The sequence below is a fragment of the Sciurus vulgaris genome (genome assembly GCF_902686455.1).
Source record: "Sciurus vulgaris genome assembly, chromosome: 5".
NCBI lineage: Eukaryota > Metazoa > Chordata > Mammalia > Rodentia > Sciuridae > Sciurus > Sciurus vulgaris.
The window spans coordinates 141,114,111-141,129,111 of record NC_136465.1 but is presented as its reverse complement, the minus strand read 5'-3'; the positions used below and the strand labels follow the sequence as shown (position 1 = coordinate 141,129,111).

The 15,001-nt window shown below is 33.4% G+C and overlaps 1 protein-coding gene across 9 annotated transcripts in view; it reads left to right on the top strand.

Annotated features, from left to right (window-relative positions):
- Positions 1-15,001, top strand: part of PPP1R12A (protein phosphatase 1 regulatory subunit 12A) — a 139,143-nt gene that overhangs the window by 36,678 nt on the left and 87,464 nt on the right. The window lies entirely within an intron of this gene.

Below are 15,001 nucleotides of genomic sequence, written 5' to 3'. Positions count from 1 at the left end.
GCAAGCTTTTATTTTGTCTTCAAGGCTCTCTTCTTCACTGCCTTTATTACCACAGTAGCTAAATTATGAAGAACCTAGGTGCGTTGGTAGTCTCTTTTACTAATGGAAGGCATTCCTTTTGTGGCAGTGTTTTTATGCTAGAATGCTCATGTTGTTTTAAAAAAAAAAAAAAAAAGTACATGCTATTTTGATTATATAATTTGATTTTTTTTTCCAGTGAAACTCAAAAGTTGTTTGTTATTCAGTATTGGGTTATATCTGCATGTAGTACAACTGGGAAATGTAAAATTTATTGACGGTAGACTCAGGAAAGTGAAAATGAAATTATTCCTTGGAGTTTGTCTGCTATGAAATTGCTACTCCCTATACAGAGGACACAGGTGCAGAAGGTTTGAATATTAAAAAGTAACAGTGATAGGCAACATAGAAATGCTAGGATAATAATTTCTTTGTACTCTGATATGTTCTTATTCAGCTCTAATCTTTTTCCTTTGATGAATATGATTTTTCTCTGTGATCATGAGAATCATTTAATTACATATTTAGCTCCAAGATTAATATTTTGAAGAAAAGTTTTAGTACCATTTTCAGTTTTCATTTAAGAAGCAGGGATGTGTCATTCTTCCATTTAACATAAGAAAATTGCAAAAGACTATGACTTATCCATCATTCTGTTGAATATCAGATGTGACACAAAAATAATTTCTCTAATCATGGTGATCTACAGGTGGCAAAAAATTGCCAGCCTATTTCTTTTTCCTACCAATGAGGCTAAATCAAACTTGTAGGTAGGTTCCTTCCATTCAACATTTTATTACTATTTGATGTATAGACTACAGTGACAGTTTATCTATGAGTAGATAATTAAAACAATGTTTTAATTGTGTTCGGACAGGTGTGTTCATAATGTATAGCAAATGAAGGGCATGAGTTACTGAATCCTAATTACATTAGCACAGACTGGCAAACAGGTTAGAAGGATGAGCCAGGGTATAAAAGAAAGCTAAATTGAGGAGGAATCTGTAGTCTAGCAGTGCCTCCACCATTGCTTAGCACAGCCTAAGAATGTGCATCCTTTGTCTTCCTACACAGAAGTTATCAAGTCCTGAACTACTTCAGCTAATTCTTAAGATCAGAAAGATTTGAAAGACTCTATCATGTTATTTTTTTTCTTGGCAGTTGGACTCAGCTACTTCCCCTCTTTAACCTGCTTTTTAATGATGGAGCCTGTATTGTTCATTTCCATCACTATAAAAAAAAATACCTGAAGGTGCATATTTTATAAAGAAGAGGCAGTTTTTTTACCTTACAGTTTTGAAGGCTGAAAGTCCAAGATCAGGCATTATCATCATTTTGACCTCTAGGAAGGGCCTTTTGGCAAGTGACACCATGGAGGGTGTGCATGTAAGAGGGAGCAATATGGCAAGACAAGAGGCCAGAGACAACTAGGGAAGAGACCAGTCTTGCTTTTTTTTTTTTTTTTTTTTTTTTGGCGGTACTGGGGATGGAACTCAGGGCCTTGCGCTTGCAAGGCAAGCACTCTACCAGTTGAGCTATCTCCCCAGCCCCAGTCTTGCTCTTTTAAAACAACTCATGAGAACTAACCATGGTTTCATGAAGACTACCTTTATCTCTTCAGGGAGTATTGCCTTAGATGATCTCTCACATTGCCACTCTGAAAACTAAGTTTCCTAAGGATATGCTTTTGGGGTAGGGGAATCATTACAGGTTTTAGTTTCATCTACTTTTGTCTCAGATGAGTTTTTGTGACCTCTATTTATGTCGGAGAAACTTGTGCCTGTCAGATTTTTCTAGATAGTGCTAGGGGATGCTCCCAAAATATGAAAATCTTACATGTAATATACTAAGTCAATCACTGATTGTCTAGATTGGATAAACAAGAAGACTTTGTAGAAGTTTCTTGGTTCTAATGAAGTTAGTGGTGTGTAAAATCTGCATACAAAGTTTTTCTCTCAGAGGTTGAAAAATAGCATAAAATTATGAAATCACTGATTTATTGTTGAATGTTTACATCTGAGAGACTTAGAACTGACAATGTTATGTTCATTTACTATATGATAAAAATATAAACACATATATATACACACACAGTGATGTTTTGAAATGTATTTATATATATGCTTATGTCTGTTAAACAGTTTTATTACAGGCAAGGTTTGACTTTCACCTTTGAGCTGGACACTGCTTGATTTCACAAAAGTAACAGTAGTTCTCAGTGAAAATTATCTGTAACTATCATTTGGTTAGGGAAAATCATTTCAGAATCTCCACAGAAATTCTTTGATACACTTTTGTTACAAAGGATGCAGATTACATATAAAGTGTTAAATTTAGTTTGCTTTAATTTGACAAAAGAAACTAAAGTCTGAAATAATGATTAAATTTTAGATAATTTTCCACAGCTTGAGTATTTCTTTAAAAATTCTTTTAAGATTAAGAAAATAAACTATGAAAACATTGCAATAGGGTAATTTTTCATTGTGTTTCAATTTTTGATGCATTCCGTTGGCTGCTTACTAGAGATTACAAAGTTAGCACTGATCCGATTTTTGTTAACCGTGTTAGCATTTCTCCCTTATTAGGGTTGATACTATATGCATTATTATTTTTTATTGAGAATATTTTGATCTGTTTGAATTTTGAATTTATTTTATTCTTTTATTTGGATAGATAGTGTCTTTGGTCTCTTATTCAAAATATGTTATTGTTAGTTATCAAGATGTAGGGTATTTCCTTAAGTTGGTCAAATCATATTTTTTTCCACACTGCTTTTTCTGACTGGATTTTTGCAGTTGTGGTCTGAATGTTTATGTCATCCTAAAATCCATGAGTGGGATTAGTGCCCTTATAAAAGAGGCCCAAAAGGAATTTGCCCTCCCAACGTGAAAGATTATAATTAGAAGGTCCTTTCTGTTAGCCAAGAAGCAGTCCTTCCCCAGATACTGGATGTACCTGTGCCTTGATCTTGGACTTCTTAGATTCTAGAAGTGATTACATGTAAACACTTAAACTTATAAGCCATGAAAAGTTTTTTATTATACAAGTCTAAGCAGACTAAGACACGTGCTTTTTTTTTTTTTTCCATTTCATTTCTTTCTCTTTCTTTTCTGTAACATGGGTTCATACTTGTTGAGTTACCCTAACCTAAAAAGGACTGATTCATATTCAAGATTAGCAAGAGAGGTTTAGACTCATCCCAGAATTGTACCAAAATGGCAAGCAAATAGGATGGAAACAAAGGATATAAACTAAATGAAAACACAGAGGTGTGGGTATATATACTTTCCTGATGTCTCCATAGTTCTTTTATGTTTATTGATGATCATTGTGTCTCAATTGGAATGAGGAGCCCACTAGGAAGGAGAAGCTCCGAAACTGGATTTTGTGGTCGTTTGTATCTTTAGGTAAAAGAAGAAAGAGCCTCTTTTACATATTACCATATAGGCATCACCATCCTAGGACATTCCTTCCTACGTTATTTGAGCCTACAGTTGGCCTGGATGTGTCCTATCACGATTGCCATATTATGTATCCTTTTTTACATATTGTGTGATACATGAAAAAAATATGTATATAAACATGTATAAATTGTTTTGGTTTTATTTTCAGCACATTGGTTAGAGACTTTACTCATGTTTCACACTTGTTTAAAATATCCAGAAATTTATTCTATTTAGTTCATAAGTAAGCCCCTTATATGTGTACATTTAAATTAGTCCTTTTTGGTGAGTGGCGGATGCTAGGGATTGAACCCAGGGGCATTTGATCATTGAGCCACATCCCCAGCCCTATTTTGTATTTTATTTAGGGACAGGGTCTCACTGAGTTGCTTATTTAGTGCCTCACTTTTACTGAGACTGGCTTTGAACTTGTGATCCTGCTACCTCAATCTCCCCAGCCACTAGATTACAGGCATGTGTCAACTAGTCCATAATTTTTTTTAATTTAAGGATATTTAAATTGTTTCCAGTCTTACATATATCAGGCTTTAGTGAATAATTTTGTACATGTCATTTTACACACATTTTGAGTTCATCTACAGAATAAATTTCTAGAATGAAATGGTAATATCAAAGGGTGCATACATTTGAAGTTTTGATAGATAGGCTCAAATTGTTTTGGGATATTATTTTTACCTTGTGCTGCACCTGCTGTCTAGTTGTATAGCCTTTTGGTTAGGGACAGATACAGAAACAAGACTGTTGGTTTAAATCCTAGTCTTGTCAGTTATTAGCTGAATATAAAGCACCTAGAACAATTCCCTAGCACACATGTAAATGCTATAGAAGGGTTAGTGTTGTTTGGGAGAAGAGTTCTATGAAGTCTGGCAACATAGAGTCTATCATTTTACTAGGAAGTACTTAACTCCTTAAAATTCTATTTTCCATTTCTCCCTTAACTTCTATAGGATTACGCTTGTTCTTTTTCTTTCCTACCTTACCCCTTAAGGTGCTGCTTCTCAATCTACTTTGTTTCCCCCTTTCTTAAATAGTCATTGCTCTGTATATTCTAATGTAGGCTTTTCTGGTCTCATTTAAAATAAGCTACTTGTACCTTATCACTTATCAATCTAAATCAGTTATCATGGGTATATGTGGTTCTTTCCCTCAAATATAGGTTAATTACTTTAGCTAAGACCATAGCATTTACCATAGTTCTTTTTGTTATTGTGTATTTAGTTATGTGTCTTGCTTGCTGGACTGTAAGCTCTATGAATGCAGAAATTTGATTTATGTCCTTCACCATATTTTCAGCAGCCAACAGTATTTGGCTATAGTAGGCATTCAGTATTTGTTGAATTAAAAGAGAATTTGCTCTTTAACAGCCTCCTGTTTTGCTGAGCACTGAAGAAATTCATTTAGAAATAATTAGTTAATAACTATGTGAATCTTTTGTTTTATTCTGAAAAACATAAGAATTTTTTTGTCATCATTATACAGAAGTTTTTGGAAAATGACTTAAAAGATGTCTATTGGCATGTATTCTTCCAGACTTTTTTGATAAGGCATATCAATGGCAAGAATTATAGCATTTTTCATATTTTTGTAACCTGATTTTTTTCATTAATTTGAATAAAATAGTAACTTTTATTTCTTCCTCTAAATCAAAATCATTTCCTCATTTATATATTCATTGATGAAATCCCTCTAGCTGAGTTTGTGAAGGAAAGCTGCCTTTCTACCTTTGTCTCAAGAGCTCAGACAGTATTGAGATTTTTTTTTTCTCTCCAAATAGTTTTCTTTAGCTTATCTTTACTCACCATGTCTGTTATTTTGCATAAATTGCTTAATAATTTTCTACTTTTATCTGCTCATCTTTTTTACCTAATTAAGTTTTGGGTATTCTGCAAACAGGACTACATGAGCAAAGTCGCTAAAAAACATTTATTGAAATAGCACTGCTAGGTATTATGAATGTATAAGGCAGTTTCTGTTTTTAAGGAACTGTAGTCTAGTTGGGAGTAAGGACCGGAAACACATGAAACAGTAATAAAAGCTGCATGAGTAAGTATTTAACAGTTTTATGTGTACATATACACACTGGGTCATAAGTGCCTACTCATTAAGGAGAAGTTAATATTTCATTTTGATTGACTCCACGTGTATTTATTATGTACTTTCTATATGCCAGGCACTGTGTAATAAAGGAAACAAGGAGAATATGCCCTCTAGTGCTGATCTTTGTATCTAACAAAATGGATGGTTTTATGTATTATATGTAGTAAACAGTTAGTTAATAAGAATTATTCATGTTGAAATTATGATGTTCTTTTTTTTAACCTAAACTGTAGTAGAAATGCTGTTCTCTAACCTAAAAGAAAGTTCTAGAGTCCAAAAAAATGTAGATCCAACTTACTACTCCATGTATCTTTATCAGTGTAACAATTGTGTAACAAGAATAGATAAAGGGCATATTTTAATCTTTGAACATTTATGGTTTTCAGTTTTTGGTGTTCTCAAATATTTAAGTATTGAGTGACTGTTTGAACAATACTTAAATTATTTTTCCCATAGGAAATTTCATTCTTTTTAAAAGTTTCAGTCTCCAGAAATGTTTTTTGTCAGATATTTATTTTGTGTCCTATATTTACCATCTCTAGTTCATTCAATTTGCATATATGTCGTTTATATATGTAGTGTCTTTGTTGGGCACTTTCAGTCTTTCAATTCAAGACCAAGGTATATATTTTTTATTATTTAGTATTATAGTACTGCTTGTAGTTCTTCATTGTCTTTCTTATATACACTACCCTCATAATTCCTACTTTGAAATGTCTGAGTTCAGTTTTCTTTAAAATAAAACAAAACCATTGCTTGGACAGTGCCCAGTTCAGTTCCTCATAAAACATACTGATATTTATATCACATAGAATGTTAGGGGCATGAACTATTTCCTAATATATCCTTAAATTTCAACTCTTACCAATTGAACTTTTCCATGCTTAAGAGTAATAAAGAGCTGGGTGCCATGGTGCATACCTATAATACCAGCAGCTCAGGAGGCCAGGACAGGAGGATTGTAAGTTCAAAGCTAGCCTCAGCAAAAGGAGGTGCTAAGAACTCAGTGAGACCCTGTTTCTAAATAAAATGCAAAATAGGGCTGGGGATGTGGCTTAGGGGTTGAGTGCCCCTGAGTTCAGATTCTGATACCACACCGCCCCAAAAAAAGAAAGCCGTGTTTCTGTGGAGCGAAAATTGACCCAAAGCACGTATGTATTTAAATTATTTGTTTTTTACTTATCACTAATTGAATTACAAATGATTAGGCACAGGGATTTCAGTTATTGACTATAATTGTATGTTCACTCTAAATGGTTATAATTACATTTATATACAAGTAAATCTTTTGTATTCCATTACTCTTTTTGCATCATATATAATTTGTATATGATGCAAAAAGAGTGAGCTTATAAAAGTTGTTTGAAGGAGGTTTGGAATTCCTAAGATTTTCTTACTGCATCTTTTTTTTTTTTTTTTTTTTGTAGCCTTTATTTCGTTTATTTAGTTTTTTATGTGGTGCTGGGAATCGAACTCATTGCCTCACATGTGCTAGACAAATGCTCTACCACTGATCCACACCCCCAACCCCTCTTAGTGCTTCTTTTACAACTTAATCATCATCTTAGAACTCACTGGTGGGTGAACTTTAAAAGGAATATTGGATAGTTCTCTACCAGGTAGCTTTGTTTTGTGACATACAGAGGGATGGAAATATATTCTTGGAGAAGAATATAAAAGAGGAAAAAATAACTTATTGGGGAATGTTGAGCACATTGACTATGTATTTATGTAAACATACTAGTACTTCATTACTACTGACAGGTACTACCCCATATGCTGTGTATGTTAATTCATACACTTCTCACGACAAAAACTTTTAGGTGGTGGGTACTATTATTATCCTTATTTTTCAGAGGAAGTTATGGCACATAGGATAAGCAATGTACCAAGGACACCCAGCCATAAAGTGGCAGAACTGAATTAATCCCAGAAAATCTAGATTCTGTAATTTTAACAAAAACACTTTCATGAAAAGGAATATAATAGTGTTATAACTTATTTCAAAATGTTCTTAGTTTTGATTCTGAATTTAACTCAATTAAATCATATAGTTGCCAAACACATTTGTTTTGATCTGTTTTAGGAGTGAAATTTAATAATTTTTAAAGTTACACAGCTTCTACCCAAAATCTGTCATTAGGTCATGGACTCTGCTTTCAGCATTATGTAACTCCCTCATTTCAACTCTCTATCATCTGTCTTTCCAACTTATTTCTTATAGACATATGGAACAATAAAAACAGAAGTTTTTTTGTACTTGAACCAGTTTGTTTAGTTAGTTTACAGCTCAGGTTTATAATGCTCTATACCTAGAATTAAAGGATAAAAATGTCTTCGTGTAGTCATTTATCACTAGTAATTGCTCTTGGTATGTATTCAGTAAAACTTAAGATAAACTATGTCCAATAAGATTTTAGAAGTCTATTTGATTGATTCTGTTTTTTTTCCCTTATGTAGCTCAATAAACTGACCAAATTTAGTCAAATATTTTAAGTCAGCAAGTCATGTATCTCTTAATGTGCTTCATGTGTTAGTTTTTGATTCTCTTAGCAACAGCATTTTTATGGGCATGCCTTGCCAATTTCTTGTGTATACTTTAGAAATGATCAAGAGTACAGTTTGAACAATTTACACAACGAATTTGAGATTTATATGTAATGTATATTCATAACATTGCTTTTAGCATTTAATTTATATTAACTCATTTCAAAAAATGATACATTGATAAAATTTCAAAATAGCAGATTTAATTAACTGCTTTAAGCAGAGTGGTAACATGATAACGTTGGTATTTCTGAATGATCACCAGAAGCAATATGAAGAGGGAAGAGCCCAAACTAAGCAAGCAAGATTATGAAGGGTGAGGTACAGGAAGAAGCTATTCATGGAGATAAATAGCACAGATTGCTGGCACAGAATGTTTAGGGGGTTTGTTTGTTTGTTTGTTTTTTCCCTAACAGTATATTGAATTAAACTTTTTTTGAGTTAAAGGTATAAATACTCTAAATCAAAATTAGTATTTCATTTATTGGAATGTAACTTTTCCTTTATGATAATTTTGTTTCAAGCAGCCAGGGCAGTTATCTTCTTCAACTGGTGAAACTTTAATCATTTTTTCTTAAAGTCTTTCATATTCATGCCACAGGATTATTCATAAGATGGAAAATAAACATTTTCTCTGGATCTTGTACCTTTATCCTCACCATGTTCTACTTTGCATCTTTAAACTCAGGTATAGAGTCACCTTAGTCACTCCTTAGTTCTCTTTTCCTGAGTTCATCAGTGTATGTCTTCATACTTCCACATATATTCTTTTCAGTATAATCATCTTTGTATTTGTCTTCTTATACTAGCGTTTTAAACTTTTATCTCTTTTTTTAGGAGAATAAAATATTAAATCGTTTTCTAAGTAGAATATACTGATCACAATTTAACCTTTTTTTTTAGTTTTTATAATCACTTCTCTACATTGTCTCCTTTAGTGATTTTAAGTCATATTATTTTAATTATTACCTCAGTGCAAAAATTCCCAGCTTGACATTTTTATCCCCCATTTATTTTCAAAGCTCCAAGTTTGCATGGCTATAGTTGTACAGATAAATATATTTAGCATTTCAACAACTAATAACATTATCTTTCACTAGCCTGTGCCTGGAATGTGTGGTATCTGTGATACCAATGTTATTGTGTCACCTTTCTACTTAAAAACTCTGTATTTTCAAACATTTTCTTGAAATTCTAAAATGTTTTCTTCTGTTTCACCCTGCTGCTGAATTGAGCCACACTTACTGATGGAGCACAGCATATTTTTTCATAAATAATCATTTCTTGTTTGTTTGATTTATTCTTTTTTTAAACGATAATTATATTTGTATCACATTTATTGTGTAGTTTTATATTTTTATTGATAAAAATCAGGGTACTGTTTTGACAAATGAGAATTCAAAGTTAAGCAAAAAGAAAAATTAATGATTATGCTTATAAATAGCTCTAAATCTTTATCACTGTGATTCACTAGCTCATATCAATGCCATATTATAAGCTACTTCCTAATACAATAGTATTTTTAAGTTCTTTTTTTGTTATTATATTGCTCTGGTACTTTTCTTCCTTTACCACTGCTCCATGAAAAACAAGAGTTACTTTTCAAGCAGTACGTTTTAAAAGTTTATCTAAATGTTATTTATATGTTCATTTATTATCTTCTATGTGTGAAATATGTTCTGGGCACTTTGGGACCCTGCCATCAGATTGTTTATAACTTGTTACAGAGGGAAGAATCATGGATACATAAGCATTTCTATATGATAGGGAATTTTACTGATATATAACACAACAATGTTTTCCCTTTACTTAAATGATGAAAGACACCAAAGCCTAAGATGATTATTTGTCCACAGCCACAAAATTTGTTGCAGAACCAGAACTGGAATCTAAAGACAAAAGCTGTGACTCATTCTTAATGTTTTTTCATTTTAGGTAGATAATACTTTTCTTGGCATAAACTTTGTCATTTTCTTGTTTAGGGAAATGTTATTAAAAGCATTTCTTCTGCTTCAGTGGTAAAGAAAAATTGATTTTATTTATACAATAGATACTTAATAAGTGGCTAAAATGTGTGAAAATTGAGCTATTTTGACTCTGTCTTCTTGCCTGTGTGACTTCTTCAAGCTGCTTAATCCCTTTGAATCTTAACTTTGTTTTGCATTCATTCATTGTGTTCCTACCACATGCCAAGCACTGTATAAATACTGGGGATGCAGCAGAATTCCTGTTCTCATTGAGCATTCCTAATAGGAATAGAGTAAATAGATGATAGACAAATAAGCAAAAATATATAGTTCATTGTGGTAATAAATGGTATGGAGAAAAATAAAGCATGTACTCAGGTTGCCAAATGATGAGACAAGGGATTGTAATTTTAATATGGTGGCCAAGAAAGGCCTTACCAAAAAACTGACATTTAAGCCAAGATTTCATTTGCAAAATGAGGATACAGATAGAACCCATTTATTTGCTGTAGCATTGGTTCATTATTTCTGATGAGCCAGTCTCAAACTGCTTTATCTAGATTGAAATAACCCCAAAGAAGCTCTTCTATGTTTTATTCAATAGTTATACTGCTTATGCCAGTAATGCCTTTTTGTTACTGTTTAATATGTTTTTGTCCCCAGAAAATAGGTTCTTTTCCTGAATATAAGAAGAAACTTTGGTGGTTAAAAATTGGCTAGATATTGAAGGTCAAGTTTGAAGCTTTTTTCAAAGGAATAAGTAAATGAAGGTAAAGTTCTATGTAGAGCAAAATCTGTTTGAATCATTTTGTGATGGCACACCCATCTTTATTACTTTCAGTGGCTACTTAAAAATTTCCTGGGTTCTTTATAAACTTGGTATTTGAAATACATTTAAATGAGTAGCACACTCATTTTCCCACAGAGATCTCTTGGCAATAAATGTATTGAAGACAATGTAATCAATGTGTCTACTAATAAATTGTATTAGAATCATTTAAAAGAATTTCAAGAGGATAGTCATCAGCTGACGTATTACTGGTTATGTCAGTTATATTCTTATGATAGATACAAAATAGGAACTGATTAGTTTATTTGCCCCATTTTATTTAACTTAGGAAAAAAACCCACTTATTACACTCTGGTTAGAGTCTTTGCATAAATTAGGAGAAGAAGAAGACTTTTTGAGTGAACTTCATCTCACTTGCCCAACCCCATCAAAAATACCTTTTTGCATGGCATAGACCTAGATTCTTAGGAAGGGGTCTTAGTAATAATATGTGGAGAATTTATCTGCACATGGACTATATTATAATGACTATAAATAGTGCCAATTCTAGAAAGCCTTCCAAGAAAGTAAATAGGGTCTGTCTTTAAAAACAACCTATCTCATAGGACGTGTATAAAGTGCTTATAATACACACACAATGCATTACTGTATATGTATTACAGTATATGTATTACATATACTATAAATGTATATGTAATACATTTCAATAAATGATTCCACTTACAAAACTTATTAAAAATAAAATACATTTTTTACTGGGGCTCAGTAGAGTGCTTGCCTAGCCAGGCCTATGAGTCCCTAGGTACAATCCCTAGGGCTAAAAAATATTATCAGTAACCATAATATATACATAATGTGTTTGTATGTAAATAGCTATAATATAATGAATGATACTATCTTGAAAGGTTCAAACATCAGACATTGGGTCAGACATTGGTATTAAGAGATATTACTTCTAGTTGGTTGGACAGATAAGGTGACATTTGTGCTAGGCCTTGAAGAATGGGAAGAATTTGTGTATGTTTTGTCTTGTGAAGCAGACATTTCATGAGTGAAAATGAGTGATTCCAAAGCTGAAAAGCATGGAATATAACTACAGAAGAGCAGGGAAGTCAAGCTGATTGGATGGAGTATACATAAACAAGAAAAATCAGGACACATTTGTGAAATTCATATTTAGAAATAATTTTCTGGGGATGGGGTTATGGCTCAGTGGTAGAGTGTTTACCTGGCATGTGTGAGGCCCTGGGTTTGATCCTTAGCACCACATAAAAATAAAATAAAGGTATTGTGTCTACCTACAACTAAAAAAAATAGTTGGAAAAAAAAAAAAAAAGGAAAAATTTTCTGCATGTTAAGCCCTGTTTTAGCTTTTAATACCCTGAGGATGAGCAAGATGAACAGTTTCCTTTTCTGTGGAGCTTACATAGTAATTAAGATAGAAAATAAATATAAATTAGGTGATTGTCGGTTTTGGTTTTTTAAATTTATTTTTCGTGTAAACAAATGGGATACATGTTGTTTCTGTTTGTACATGGAGAAACAGCGTACCATTTGCGTAATCATACATTTACATAGGGTAATGATGTTTGATTCATTCTGTTATTTTTTTCCTCCCCACACCCCTCCCACCCCTTTTTTCCCTCTATACATTCCTTCCCTCCTCCATTCTTCCCTCCCCACCCCCCATTATGTGTCATCATCCGCTTTATCAGCGAGATCATTCATCCTTTGGTTTTTTGAGATTGGCTTATCTCACTTAGCACGCTATTCTCCAATTTCATCCATTTGCCTGCAAATGCCATAATTTTATTATTCTTTATAGCTGAGTAATATTCCATTGTGTGTGTATATATATATATCACAGTTTCTTTATCCATTCATCAATTGAAGGGCATCTAGGCTGGTTCCACAGTCTGGCTATTGTGATTGAGCAGCTGTGAACATTGATGTGGCTGTATCTCTGTAGTATGCTGATTTTAAGTCCTTTGGGTATAGGCCAAGGAGTGGGATATCTGGGTCAAATGGTAGGTCCATTCCACGTTTTCTAAGGAATCTCCACACTGCTTTCTAGAGTGGCTGCACTAATTTGCAGCCCTACCAGCAATGTATGAGTGTACCTTTTCCCCCACACCCTTTCCAACACCTTTTGTTGCTTGTATTTTTGATAATCGCCATTCTAATTGGGGTGAGATGGAATCTTAGGGTAGTTTTGATTTGCATTTCTCTTATTACTAGAGATGTTGAACATTTTTTCATATGTCTGTTGATTGCTTGTAGATCTTCTTCTGTGAAGTGTCTGTTCATATCCTTAGCCCATTTGTTGATTGGGTTATTTGTATTCTTGGTGTAGAGTTTTTTGAGTTCTTTATATATTCTGGAAATTAGTGCTCTCTCTGAAGTATGAGTGGCAAAGATATTCTCCCACTCTGTAGGCTCTCTCTTCACATTGCTGATAGTTTCCTTTGCTGAGAGAAAGCTATTTAGTTTGAATCCATCCCACGTATTGATTCTTGCTTTTCGTTCTTGGGCTGTGGGAGTCCTGTTAAGGAAGTCTGATCCTAAGGTGAAGATTTGGACCTACTTTTTCTTCTATAAGATGCAGGGTCTCTGGTCTGATTTCAAGGTCCTCCATCCATTGTGAGTTGATTTTTGTGCAGGGTGAGAGATAGGGGTTTAGTTTCATTCTGTTGCATATGGATTTCCAGTTTTCCCAGCACCATTTGTTGAAGAGGCTATCTTTTCTCCATTGCATATTTTTGGTACCTTTATCTAGTATGAGAAAATTGTATTTATTTGGGTTTGTGTCCGTGTCCTCTATTCTGTACCATTGATTTACCTGTCTATTTTGGTGCCAATACCATGCCATTTTTGTTACTATTGCTTTGTAGTATAGTTGAAGTTCTGGTATTACAATACCCTGTTTCATTCTTCCTGCTAAGGATTGCTTTAGCTACTCTGGGTTTCTTATTCTTCCAGATGAATTTCACAATTGCTTGCTCTGTTTCTGCAAGGTACATCATTGGGATTTTAATTGGAATTGCATTGACTCTGTATAGCACTTTTGGTAGTATGGCCATTTTGACAATATGAATTCTGCCTGTCCAACATTGGAGATCTTTCCATCTTCTAAGGTCTTCCTCAATTTCTTTCTTCAATGTTTTGTAGTTTTCATTGTAGGGATCTTTTACCTCTTTGGTTAGATTGATTCCCAAGTATATATATATATATTTTTTTTGAGGCTATTGCAAATGGAGTTGTTTTCCTCATTTCCCTTTCAGATGTTTTGTCACTTGCGTATAAAAATGCTTTAGATTTATGCGTGTTGATTTTATAGCCCGCTATGTTGCTGAATTCATTGATGAGGTCTAGAAGTTTTCTGGAGGAGGTTTTTGGATCCTCTAAATATATAATCATGTCATCAGCAAATAGTGACAGCTTAAGTCCCTCTTTTCCTATTCGTATCCCTTTAATTTCTTTAGTCTGCCTAATTGCTCTGGCTAGAGTTTCGAGGACAGTGTTGAATAGAAGTGGTGAAAGAGGACATCCCTGTCTTGTTCCCGTTTTTAAAGGGAATGGTTTCAGTTTTTCTCCATTAAGAATGATGTTGGCCATGGGCTTAGCATAAATAGCCTTTACAATGTTCAGGTATGTTCCTACTATCCCTATTTTTTCTAGTGTTTTGAGCGTGAAGGGGTGTTGTATTTTGTCGAATGCTTTTTCTGCGTCAATTGATATAACCATATGATTCTTATCCTTAAGTCTGTTGACATGATGGATTATGTTGATTGATATACGGATGTTAAACCATCCTTGCATTTCAGGGATGAACCTCACTTCAGAATCGTGATCCTGGTGCACGATTTTCTTAATATGTTTTTGAATATGGTTTGCCAATATTTTGTTAAAGATCTTTGCATCTATATTCATCAAGCATATTGGTGTAAAATTTTCTTTCCTTGATGTGTCTTTTCCTGGTTTGGGTATGAGGGTGATACTAGCTTCACAGAATGAGTTTGGTAGGGTACCCTCCTTTTCTATTTCTTGGAATACTTTGAGAAGTATTGGAATGAGTTCTTCTTTGAAGGTCTTGTAGAACTTGACTGAGAATCCGTCTG